Below are 13,910 nucleotides of genomic sequence, written 5' to 3' on the forward strand. Positions count from 1 at the left end.
TCATGCATGCAAAATGGCTGAAAGAAAAAGCAAGAATACCAGACACCTAATACTATATCTCATAAGAAGTAGAGTGTTTTTGAGTGTTCCAGTCCCTTTCCAAGAGCTTTGTACATGCCATCTGAAGGTAAATTAAAAATCTCAAGATTCCAGTAACCAAATGGTATCAACCACTTTTCCAAATTCTCTTTGACTAAAAAGACTGTTTTTATTGGTTTCATTGAAGAAAGGGGGGATATAATATGCTTCTCAATTTACAGTGGTGAAACTTACATTATTGTGACTTTAAAACAGTACAAAAATTACAAGTTAAGTTGAAACTTTGAATTTTTATTTTTCCTGAGCTATGGATATTGAGTATGATGTCTTCTTGTGATGCTAAACACCATCATGAGCCTCAGCTCCTAATCAGCATGCACCTATTAGCATGAATATCTCATGCTCCACAGCACACAGTGTTGCTAACCTATAGCATACTTTATGTCAGGTTAGTAAATGCCTTTTAAACTTCTGACATTTTCAACCTAAAATAGATGATCTATTTTAAGTCAAGGAATATATGTTGTGAACTTTTGACCTACTTACAGTGCTGATTTAAACAATTTATGTTTTCAGAAAACAAAACTGCTTTAACAAAGAGTCAGGGTTTATAGTGGAAGAGATATCTCAGTGGTAAAAGATGTATACTGCTCTTGTATAGGATCAGAGTTCATTTCCCAGTACCAGAGATTAGGAAGCTCATTGCTTTTAGTACCTTTAGTTCTATGATATCTGATGGATATCTTCTGGATTCTATAGAATGTGCACCCATAATCAAGGACATATACTTACATACACACATACCATACCATATCATACATACATACATACATACTTGAATACTTTTAAAATAGTAATAATAAATACTGTAAAACAGACAAACAAAATGAACATTGAAGCTAGACTCAGCAGTTAAAAACACTTGCTGCTCTTGTAGACGACCAGTTAGACACAATGGCTCAGAATCAAAAATATTCCTATTCCAGAAGACCTGACACTCTCTTCATGCCTCCTGGGACACCAAGCTTGCATGTGGCATACATATATAAATGTAGACAAATCACGCAAAATAAAAATAAGTAAATATTTTAAAACAAAATGAACAAATGCTGTCTGCTCACTTTGTTAAAGAGTTTTAGCTAAGAATTTTATCACACAAATAGCTAAGATGTAAATAAAATGAATGGCTAAGATTAAATGCCACTTAGTCATTTTCTTCAGGCATCTAAAGACTGCAGAGAGACATTTGATTCTGGGAACTGCTAAGCTAAACACACACACACATACACACATACACACACACACACACACACACACACACACACACACATATATATATATATATATACTTTAATGGTATCTTGAGTCTACGGATATGTTTCTTTGGAAAAGAGGTTCTTCTTTTTGTTTCCATAGAGGAACCTGTGGATTCCTTCCATACTAATATGATTTAATGGACCAAGATTCCTCCGAAATGCCTTTGTGAGCCTCCAAAATGAAAATACTTCACCCAACGAAAAACAGGAAACATTTTGGAGAAAACTATGCCCAAATTTCCAAATATTGTTTGCAAATGTATTTTTTGTTTGGTTTGTTTTTGTTTTTTTTACATTTAAAGGGGGATATGCTATAGAGATAAATACTTTGCATTGGTATGGATCTTGGTTTATTGATAGAAATTTAAGATCACTATATTATATATATGTATATATATGTACATATATATACTCTTGTTGTTTGTGCAGCTCATTTAAAAATATAATGTATAATTAAGAAATACAGGTTAATAGATAGTCATCTATATAGTCAAACTTGTAGTCATATTTGTTAGGTTTTCCCGACTTATAGAGATGTATTTCAGTTAGGTAGATAATTTTTAAACCTTTCAAAAACCTAAGGAATATGGCATTTAGAATGTTTAAATTGTTAACTTAAAACTTTTCATGACAATGAGACACATCTGCTCCTGGCAGCGCCAATCCATCAAAAGGGCTCCTTGTGGAGTTATTTTTAGTCATTTTGGCAAGACACTGCTCTTGCCTAGACTGCTTGATGCTATGCTGCATGAATTGGATTTGGAGTACCCTCAAAAAAATGAGCTTTGGAGATTTAGTGCATCATTTTCACGAGATGACATGGCAGCAAGAAGGCAGACACAGCGCTGAAAAAGGTGCTGAGAGTAGAGAAGGAGCTACATGCAACATGAGCTCACAGGCAACAGGAAGTGATCTGAACCACAGGACATGGGTTGAACATGTATGAAACCTCAAAGACCATCCCCACAGTGATACACTTCCTCTAACAAAACAATACAAATTGCAACAGAGCCATACCTCTTAATAGTGCCACTCTCTATGAGCTTCCAGGTGTCAATTACATTCAAACTACCACAGGCCCCAAGTCATAATATTGCTATCAGCAGGCTCTGGACTAGGTACCAATTTTCTGATTAATACGTCATGACACAGTAGCTAAAAGGGCCAGCACTTGTCATAGATCTATGCATTGATCTCAGTGCAGTCCAGGTGACAATTTCCTTGCATGTCTTCAATGCAACATAAATTAGCATGCATTTTCTTTTCACTTCTCATCACACAAGAAGTTTTCTTCTGAGCAAAAAGGCTTCATGGCCTCAGTTGCTCAAATTCTGGAAAATCTATGAATGGGACTGTACTGGCTGGTTTTGTGTCAACTTGACACAAGCTAGCATCACCAGAGAGGAAGGAGCCTCAGTTGAGGAAATGCCTTCATTAGATTCATCTGTAAGGTATTTTCTCAAAGAGTGACCAGTGGGGAAGGGCCCAGGCCATTGTGGGTGGTGCCATCCTTGGGCTGCTGGTCTTGGGTTCTATAAGAATGCTAAACAAACAAACCATGGGGAAAAGGACAGTAAGTAGCACCCCTCCATGGCCTCTACATCAACTCCTGCCTCCAGGTCCCTGCCCTGCTTGAGTTCTTTTCCTGACTTCTTTGGCAATGAACAGCAATTTGTAAGTGTAATAATCTCTTTCTTTCCTCATGCGCTTTTCTTCATGATGTTTCATCACAGCAATAGAAGCCATAACTAGGACAGGGATTTTGAGCAGATTCTGTGAGAAGCCTCTAACGTATTCTTCTTAATAAATATGTTGTGTGTGTCCAAGATTCTAAGTACATGCTGGATAATTTGACCAAGTAAACTCAAATGGTGTTTCATGGAAAATGATTGTTTGCTCTTGTGTGTGTGTGTGTGTGTGTGTGTGTGTGTGTGCATATTAATTTGCATACTAAAATCTGAAAGGCTGGAGTATATCCTGTTTGCCTGGCACACCAACATTGTTTACTATCATAATCTTCAATTATGAATAAATGTTTTTGGTAGAAAATAATTTGAACATGTTGTTACACATCAATGCTGGGAGAATTATGTCCTTGGGGATATTATGAAGTGGGGAATTCTGGGATTTTGTACCTGCATGCTCCTGAAATTTATTCCATTCGGGATCTGCCTTTCCCGATTTTGATCATTACATGTGCATTAATCATAAAGCACAATAGTCAAGATGATAACTTGCTGAAGCACACTGAGGCCTTCTAGTTAACCATAGGCGTCAGGGAGGTCTTACAGATTCCTGGCACCATCCTACAGCTGCCTAGAGGCCATCTATCTTCTTTCTGCCATGGATTTGTACTACTCTGTTACAGTAAACTACACTGATTTGCTAGTCTAGGTGAGCATTGTCAGAACAAATGCTTAGCACAGAAGGTTTGCTGTAGAAATTCCTGCAGCCAGTAGCCTTTAAGTTACCCGCCCACTTGGGCAGGGCCGCCTATACTATACATGCTGATGAAAAGCATGCCTCTGCTCTCTCTCTCTTCCAGCTGTGGCAGTTTGGTTGCTGTTTCCGGTTTGAGCATACCATTGTGTTCTGCGAGTCTACCCCTAAATAAGCAATCCTCTATTATATTCAACTCTGAATTAATGTGAGATTTCTTTTAAGCGGCCTTCTTCAAAAGTTTAGGTTCAAAACCAAAGGTTTTTTTGTTTTTCAAACAGAGTACTGCTAAATGCATAGATGAATGCAGAATGTTGTGTAGTTGTAATGGTAACAGATGTTATTTTTAATCATAATATAGACGTTAAGATATTAAAAGTAAATGTGACTAAAGAGATGTAAAAATGTACCCAAGGAGAACAGATAATAATGGGGCAATTTCATGAAGTGTGTATGGGTTTGTTTTGGGTTGTTGTGTAAAATATTTGTGTTTTTTGCTAATTTTTTCAGCTTAAAGCATAGCATGTTTTTTATGTAAGAGCCTGTATAACTATACTTGAATACACACCTCCTTATAGTAATTTCAAAAAGATAACTAGAAAAAATAAAATACATAAGCACAGCTGCATGTAAACATACAGACACATGCATAATGGGGTCAAGAGAGGAAAACCATAGCCCAAAGAATGATAACAGTATCAGAAAAGTATTTACCAACTAACAATAATAAATCTGGTTATAAGTAATTGTTTTAATTATAAATGGTTTAAATTTTCCCAGATAAATATAAAGAGTGTGTCTGAATAAAAAGCATACATAGAATCAAACTAACCTAACTACATATATATTTACTTCATACTAAGGGTTTATAGAGACTGAGAACAAATGAATTGGAAAAGACATATATGGTCGCCAAGAGAATGCATGATGGGATATACTTGGAACAAATGAAGTTGAGTTACGTGAAAAGTTATCACAGGGGGAAAACAGGACACTATGTGATGAGAATGGGTCAATTTACTAAGATGCTGTAACAATTATAAATATATATATACACACATTGAATATATATATTTCATACTAGGTTATAAATTTATGTGTTATATATATAATACTAGAGCACCTAACACAAAAACATAGACAAAATATTGTTACAACTTAAGATAGGATAAAATGATATAAAGCGGGTCTGGACAGATGAAGCAACAGCTAAGAAAATATCCTGCTCTGCCATAAGAGCAGAGTTAAGCTTCTAGAAACCAAGTCAGGTGGCTCACAACAGCTTGTATGTAACTTCCGCTCCATGGTGATCAGGTACCTCTGGCCTTCATGGGCATCTGCACACATACACACAAACCCACAAAAGCATAAAATAGACGTGGAGCTGGAGAGATGGCTCAGTGGTTAACAGCACTGGCTGTGCTTTTAGAGAATCTTTAACAATTCCCTCTGTGTGACGTGCTTACCATTGATTATTAAAGAAACTGCTTTGGACCTATAGCAAGTTAGAACTTAGCTAGGCAGGGAAAACTAAACTGAACAGTGGGAAGAAGAAGGCAGAGTCAAGAGAGAAGCCATGTATTCCCGCCAGAGACAGATGCCGATTGGAATCTTGCCAGTATGCCACAGCCACGTGGCAATACACAGATTACTAAAAATGGGTTAAATTAAGATATAGGAGTTAGTGGGGGCTGGAGAGATGGCTCAGTGGTTAAGAGCACTGGCTGCTCTTCCAGGGGTCCTGTGTTCAATTCCCAGCAACCACATGATGGCTCACAACCATCTGTAATGAGATCTGGCGCCCTCCTCTGGCATGTGGGCATACATGCAGGCAGAATGTTGTATACATAATTAAAAAAAAAGATATAGGAGTTAGCCAATAAGAAGTTAAAGCTAATGGGTCAAACAGTTTAATTAATACAGTTTCTGTGTGGTTATTTCAGTTCTGGGTGACCTGGACCAACAAGCAGCCTCTTACAACAACTGATGGGATAAAGTGCATAACCAAAGCAACCTAAGGGACCTGAGTTCATTTGGGCTTACCTTTCGAAGGTGCCGTCCTTCGTGATGGAGAAGAGAAGGCAGCGGGAACTTGAAGGCGCTGGTGGCAGTGCGTCTTAAAGTCAGGACGCAGAAAGACAAGGCTGGTGCTAACTAGTTTTCTCTTTTCTGGGGTAGAGGCGGTGTGCCACCCATTTTTAAGATAAATCTTCCCACAGGATCGAACCTAACTAAGGTGAGATCCCCCACGAGCATGTCAAAGGGCAAACTTAATTTTAATTATCCCTTGCAGGTGTGCCCGGAGGCTTGTCTCCTAGATCCTCTGAAGTTGTCGGTTAATATGGACCATCACAAACCCACCTCTTGTCAACTCCACTCAAACCACCATTTACAGTAACCTCCCCCCTCTTCCCCCACGATGGCATAGATTTTCACAACAGAAAAATATAGTCAGTCATTTTTCAGAGGACTCCACAGTCTTTAACATTTCTAACACTGCTTAAAATTCTAAGGCTCATGTCTTTTCTCAGAGTCAGTGTAATAACTGGCTTGTGAACTTTTATAAAGGAAAAACAAGTCAAATATGTTAATGGACAACATCAAATAATAAACATCCCCATTTTAAAGGGGGGACAGCTGGGGGCATAGAAAGTGAAAGTCAGACAGAAGCAGGAAGCACTGAATCCTGGAGGTCCCTGCTAGGCATCTGGAATGGATGAGAAACAAGTAACTGTGTGTGTATTTAAATGCTATCCCTAACTCCTTACACATTTGGCCCCAGACTAATCACTTAATCCTCCAACGTCCTGATTGCCTTATTTTGAGAAGAGCAGAGTAGAAAAACCTACTCATCAGAATGGAGGACTATGTGTCCAGGGACAGGTATTCTTATTTTATCAGCTTGGGATATGTAAATTGTAACAGGCAGCAAGGTAGAACATCTATCCTGTGTGTGTCTATGCCTGAGGAATTTTCTTTTCTCTCATAGACATCAAGCAGAATCATTTACCGTTGAAACCACACTTGCTTTCTGACAGGAGCTGCTTCAGTTCAGCATTTACATTGTGTTGTGTTCTGTTTGTGTAAGCCATTTCTTCACAAGAAGGCTTCTGAAGGGCGGGCGACTTGTCTAACGCATCCCTGTGTACCTGAGATAATTAGTGCATCATGAAGCCCCCAGCAGAAAGTCCCTAGGTATTTGTTTAGCTGGATAACATCACCAGAAGACTGCCGAGGACACACTGGGTTTCCTCTCACTAATTCTCAGGCTGTTTCCTCCACAGTTCAAACCCTCCCTGCCTGCAGCCTTTCCCGGCTTGAGTCTAAACATTACTCAGAAGGGTGGCTGATGTCAGCAGGCTCATAATCACCACCCTCCGAGACAAACATCAGGAGGTTAATACAAGCTGTTGTTGGTGAGAAAACATCATGCTGTTTTTGGTCTCCCAAATTTCCTAGCAGACATCCGGAATTCCTATCAGACGAAGACTAAAAAGAAGATTTCCATTTGCAAAAGCAATTATCTCGGGACTGGGCTTTTTGGTAGCCCTGTGGTTTGAGGGATAGACTGATAAGAGAGTTCCTAAGGACGTCTTTTCTTAAATCTCTGTTCCGGACACAGGGTAAAGCCGCTCATACCAATGACAGGAAAAGAAATGTTTCATTTCTTCTGCCTGTTATTTTATTTCCAGCCTATATCAACGGTTAAATAAACTTGAGCTGCTGAACATTTTTCTAAGTTACAGGAGCAGGAATCCCTAGAGCACTGCACGCCGCATTACAAGTTGGAGCAATATTGCCTCCATTAAAACAATACTCCCGACTTGGTCGATTGTCTGTTATTGATTGATTCTTCTGATGGGGAGCAGACTCACATAGCTGCACCAGATGAACACAAGAGTCTTCTGAGACTGGCCCAATTTGGCTTTGATAGAGAGGCACAATGATAGGATTTAGATTGTTTAGTGTCTGTGATGGCAAAAATAAGGGCTAAAGACATTGAGTAGAAGCATAGAAGTCTTGCAAAATAGAAAGGGAGATGGGGGAAAGGAAGGGAGGGACGGAGGGAGGGAGGGAGGGAGGGAGGGAGGGAGGGAGGGAGGGAGGGAGGGAGGGAAGGAGGGAGGAAGGAAGGAAGGAAGGGTAATCCAAAGTCCAGATTGCCTTAGTCACTTTGCTTCCTAAATATGATTATAATTTTTTTTATAATCCCAGCACACAGAAGGCAGAGGACCATGAGTCCAAGGGCAGTAGAGTAAGCATGGAGAAAATCTGCTCCCATTCCCAAATAAAAATAAAAGAATATCATGTGTATAGCCTTTATCTTTCTTACTTTTAAGTTAGTAGCTCAATTTAAATTTCAGACCACTAGCTGAGTAGTGGAGGTGCATGCCTTTAGTTCCAGCACTTGGGAGGCAGAGGCAAGCAGATCTCTGTAAATTCGAGACCAGCCTGATCTACAGAGCTAGTTCCAGGACAGCTAGGGCTGTTATGCAGAGAAAAACTGTCTCAAAAATAAATAAATAAATAAATAAATAAATAAATAAATAAATAAATAGAATTTCAGACTGCTTACACAATAGGCTGTATTTTCACTGCAAGAGGAGCCTGAGTGATCTTTTTCTTGGCACATCCAAAAGACATAAAGTCTGACTGTGATAGCTGCTCAGCTTGTGATGAATAAATAGAGCTATAGGATTTCTTGAGCTTCTCAGACCCTCTCCACTTAATATTAAGCATTCTGCACAAACAAACAAACAGACCAAAACTTGTCATCTGCCACTCGTATTTCACTCAAACTATCCAATTAACCATGTCATTTTCTATTCGATCCTCAACCAAGTGTCAAGGTGTATGCTTTGCTGCCCTCTGCTGGTTTTGTGGTAGAAGCACATAATAAAATGGGGAGAGACGGTGTATCTCAGTAGGAAGATCTTGGATTATAGTTACAAGAAATAAGTTTATACAAACATGCATATGGAACATGAATATCAATAGTGACATTTTGAAATAAAAGATTAATTCTTCATTTAGCACTATTGAAATTCTATACAAATTAATTTATTTTGTCATAATTTTGCACAACTTTGCAATAGTTTATAACTACGAGGTATAGTTCTGATGCATCTATATACTGGAGAATATTAACGCAGCAAGGAATATTTTTGACGATAGATTTAATTGCCAATCCTTTAAATCATTATTTTGAGAGTATATTATAGGACAGAAGAAATGTTAAATATTTATATTATTTCCAGAATGACCTGGTATTTAAGTTAATTTTTGCAATAAGTTGCTATAACTAAGTTGCTAATTAGAGACTCATAAAATTTAGTCAGAATGGCAAAGTTTTTTGCTCACTACTCCATATTTCTACAAGGTAAGATACTCCTGTGTAATTTCACTGTTGTGCAGAGCATCCCTTCTTACACTTGAGAACAAAAATTATAAAATATTATTAAATGAATTACCCACACTCGCTGCTACTTAATTAATATAGATAAAGAATGAATAGTTACAGTTGAATTTTAAATGAAGAATACAAGATTGAATGACAGAGTGTAACAATAGTCTCTCAATGGAATTCTAGTCACTATAACATATTTTCTCTTAGTTATAAAACCAAATGAATCCCATAAGACTCCTAACATGTTGAGTTTAAACTAAGAAAGTACATTGTATGTGTTCAGCTTACAAAAAAAATCCTTCCAAAAGTACTAACCTTCGTGATCATAAATGTATACAGCCTATATTCAGTGTGAAGCCCTTCCTCGGAGCACCGTAAATCAGGAGTCTAAGCCATAGATCCAGGAGCAGTAATAGATAGATCAGTTGGGGCTGAACTCCCCACAATCTGTGGATCTCTGCATTGTGTCCAGTTTGGTTTTCTGATCACAGAGGAGAGAGCAGAAAGATCGTAAGAACAAGAATACTAGGAAGTCAGCTATGTATGAGGCAACTCCTCCCAGAAATGGCTGCAATACCAGAACAATGGCAATATCAATGGACACGTTAATGTGAACAGTGAAAATTTTCATGCGTTCCCAACCCTAGATAATAGCTAGTGCTTCTGGGGAAAGAATTAGCCTCTTTCAGGGAGACACACTACCAAATCACACTCAGAAGGTTGTGTGTGTGTGTGTGTGTGTGTGCGTGTGTGTGTGATGTATACTCAAATGTTTGCACATGTATATGTGTATATACATGTAAAGCAATAATCAAAGAAAATCAGGCTGACGATTTGAGGTTGGGAAGTATATAGGAGGGGTTCAAGTGGTAATAACTGAGAAGAGCTGGATGGAGGGGACGGAAGGGGAAAATAATAAAATTCTATTTCAACTAAAATAATAAGAAAGGAAAGTTGAAGCAGGAATGAATTTTAAGGTCACTATCTCTACAAAAGTCTAAGAAAGGAAGACAATATCGTTATTAACATCCTTTCACTGATAGAATTAGCAATTATAGAAAAGATCTTGCATCATATAGAGAATATCATTTATGATTCTGTAACACTAAAAGGTTATTACAGTAACCTGCATCTAAAATATGAAAGATATCATATAACTTCCCAAGATCCAGAGTGTTGGGTTTTCTAAAGCAAAGCTGCTTTTGAACTTCACACTTACCTCAATTATTCAATTATTATGTATTTATATGAAATATGAATAGTTATGAGTATATAAACCACATTTCATTTCCAGAAGCTTACTAATTTTTTTCTTCCTTTTTTAATTTTTATTGAGCTCTATATTTTTCTCTGCACCCCTTTCTGCCTTTTCCCTCCCCTTCAACCCTCCCTCAAGGTCCCCAAACTCCCAATTCACTCAGGAGATCTCAATTTTTAAATCAAATTGAACCCCCTAGTACTGTAGGATAATTGCTTTTGTGTGTGTGTGTGTGTGTGTGTGTGTGTGTCTGCATGTATGTGTATGTTAGTGCATGAATTTGTGCATGTGTAAGTAATAAGGACTTTTAAGGTCAAATTTTGAAATTATGTGTAAACTATATCATTCTTATGCAAGCATATCTTTCTCAACAAGCATCTACAATAAATTCAAAAGGATTTTGGCTTCTTTCCAAACAAAAACCATCAAAAAACAATATAGCTGTCCTACAAGTCAGCTGAGCCATTTTGATCTTTGATATCCATCCTCAAATCCAATTTCTACATTTTTATCTGAACAACCAAGTTCATAAGACCTAATGAGAGTCATCACCTGAAGCCCAGTTTTCTTCTCTGAGATGTTTCAATGAAAGTGCATCATTGTTCCTCCTAAAACATATCATTAAGAAGAATCAACGTACTGAGTTTACAAGACAGATCCCGAGCTTCTCCAGAGAGTGTTTTAAGACTGAAAATATAACTAAATGCATATTGTGCATTGCACTTGTATTCGCTTTATAAAATATCTTCAAAGCAGAGGCAATGTGGGTTCTCCTTGCCCTGGTACAATGTGAGGAAGTGGTGCCAATGGATGCTGGTTAATAGGCTTTAATTTGTTTTGCATTTGTCAACATACAAAGGCTTTCAAAGGTAATCAATACTTTTGTGAAGAAATGAGTCAGGAAGAGATTTAATTCCACTATTTTTTTTTTACTAACATCCTCATATTCACAAAACAACATTTACCAGATCCTGTATTATCCTGTTTGATTTTTAATTCAAAGCAAGCATGATTAAATCAAACTGTCATCCAAAATTGTGTTTTACTCTCAATGCTTAAACAATTTATAACCAGTTGTCCATGGCTTATTTTTGTTCTAATTTTCTACACACATTTTTGCCACATTTAGTGAATCAACGTTATATTCTCCTGATTAGTTATTTCTGATATGTCATTTCTAACTTATGGTACCATGCTAAAGGAGAAAGCAATAGTTGGTCAAAAAACAGCTTCTTAGAAGATACAGTGTAGATAGAATCTATACATTCAATTCAAAACTGCTGCTCACAAAACACCACAAGAGTAGAAAGCCTGTAAACTATTAAAAACACATTGGCACTGTAGACAGCTTTCTGAAAGGACACCAGTCTTTCAGGTAAATGAAAATCAAAATGAGTACACATTACACCTGTCAGAATGTCTAAGACCAAAAGTAAAAGTGAAAGACATGCTGGCAAGGATGTGGAGCAAACGGAACACTCCTCCATTGTTGGAGGGAATGCAAACTCTACAGACACTTTAGAAAACAATATGGCAGTTGTTCAGAAAATTAGGAATATACCTATCTTTAGACCCAGCTATAGAACTAGTGGGCATATAACTAAATGATGCTTAATAATACCGCAAGGACACTTGTTCAACTTTATTTGTAATATCCAGAAACTGGAAGCAACCTAGATGTCCATAAACTAAACAATCGATAAAGAATATGTGGCACATTTACACAATGGAGTATTACTCAACTATTTAAGGAAACGATATCATGAATTTTGCATGCAAATATATGGAAGTAGAAAAGATCACCCTGAGGTAACTCAGACCCAGAAAGACAAACATGGTGTGTATTCACTCATAAGTGGATATTATCTGTAAAGTAAAGGATAACCATGCTCAATCCACAGATCCAAAGATCTTAAACAAGGAGGGTTTAAGGAGAACACATGAATGTCATTGTGAAGGGAATATAAAATAGACATCACAGGTGGATGAGGGAGGGGGACTGAATGGGGGAAACTTGGCACGAGAACAGGAAGGATCAGGTAAGGGAAGGATGGAAGACAAGAGAACTGGGAAAGGCAGCTGGAATCAGGGGCATCTCTGATATGATGTAGAAACCTAGTAAAATGGAAACTCCCAGGAATCTCTGAGGGTGACAGTAGCCAAAACTCCTAGCAATGGGAGTTACAGAGCCTGAACCAGCATCTCCTCTAAACAGGCAAGATTTCCAGTGATTGGGATGCCAACCTAACCACATAACCTTTGACCTACAATTTGCCTTGTCTACAGGGTGCTCTGGGACAAAGGTAGAGCAGAGAATATGGGAGTGGCCCCACCAAAAACTGATTAAGCTTGAGACTCACACCACGAGAGGGACCCCACCCCTGACACTGCCTGGAGAACCAGGACTAGAGATCTAGGGTAGAATTAAACATGGTTGGCAAAAAGGAAAAAAATCCAATGAAATGATTCCTAATGATATTCTACTATATAGTCATTGCCTAGTCCAATGGTCATTAGAGAGGCTTCACCTAGCAACTGATGGAAACAGATACAGAAACCTAGAGCCAAACATTAAGAAGAGCTTGGGGAATCCTGCAGAAGACGGGGAGGAAAGATTATGAAAGCAGAGTGGACAAGGACAAGAAAATCCACAGGATCAACTAACCTAGGTTCATAGGGGCTCACAGAGACAGAATCAACATGCAAGTGTGCATGGGACTGACTTTGGACCTCTGCATAGATGTTACAGTTGTGTAGCTTGGTCTTCTTGTGGGACTCCTAACAAATGGTGCAGGCACAATCTCTGACTCTGTTTCTTATTCTTGGGACACTTTCCTCCTACTGAGTTGCCTTGTATAGTCTTAATAGGAGAGGAGGTACCTAGTCTTACTGCAACTTGATATGTCATGACTGGCTGATACATGAGAGGTCTGCCTTTTTCTAAAAAGAAAGGAGTGTAGGTGGAGGCTGCTCATTCATTTCCCGGCTGTCTGGATGTGGATAATCACACAAAAACTGTATTAAATACAACACTGTTTGGCCAATAGCTTATGCATATTTCTAGTTAACTATTGCTGCTTAAATTAACCCATTTCTATCAATTTGTGAATCATCACAAAGCTGTGGCTTACCAATAAGGTTCTGGCTGGCAGCTGGAGTCTTTCTCCATCAGTAGCTACATGACATCTCCCTGACTCCACCTACTCTCTCCCTATGTCTCTGTTCAGATGTCCCACCTGGCTTTAGCAACTTTATTCAACCAACCAATAAAGCAAAACATATACAGAAGAACATCCCACATCAAAGGAGAAGGAGTAGATGGGGAAATGGGAGAGGTAGGGGAGGAACTATGAGGAGAGGAGGGAGGGCACACTGTGATAGGGCTGGGAAAATGTTAATTAATTAATTTTAAAAAGTTATAAATATGTGCTTAGGAGATTCAAAGGCACCA

Source organism: Microtus pennsylvanicus, chromosome 9 (assembly GCF_037038515.1).
Source record: "Microtus pennsylvanicus isolate mMicPen1 chromosome 9, mMicPen1.hap1, whole genome shotgun sequence".
NCBI lineage: Eukaryota > Metazoa > Chordata > Mammalia > Rodentia > Cricetidae > Microtus > Microtus pennsylvanicus.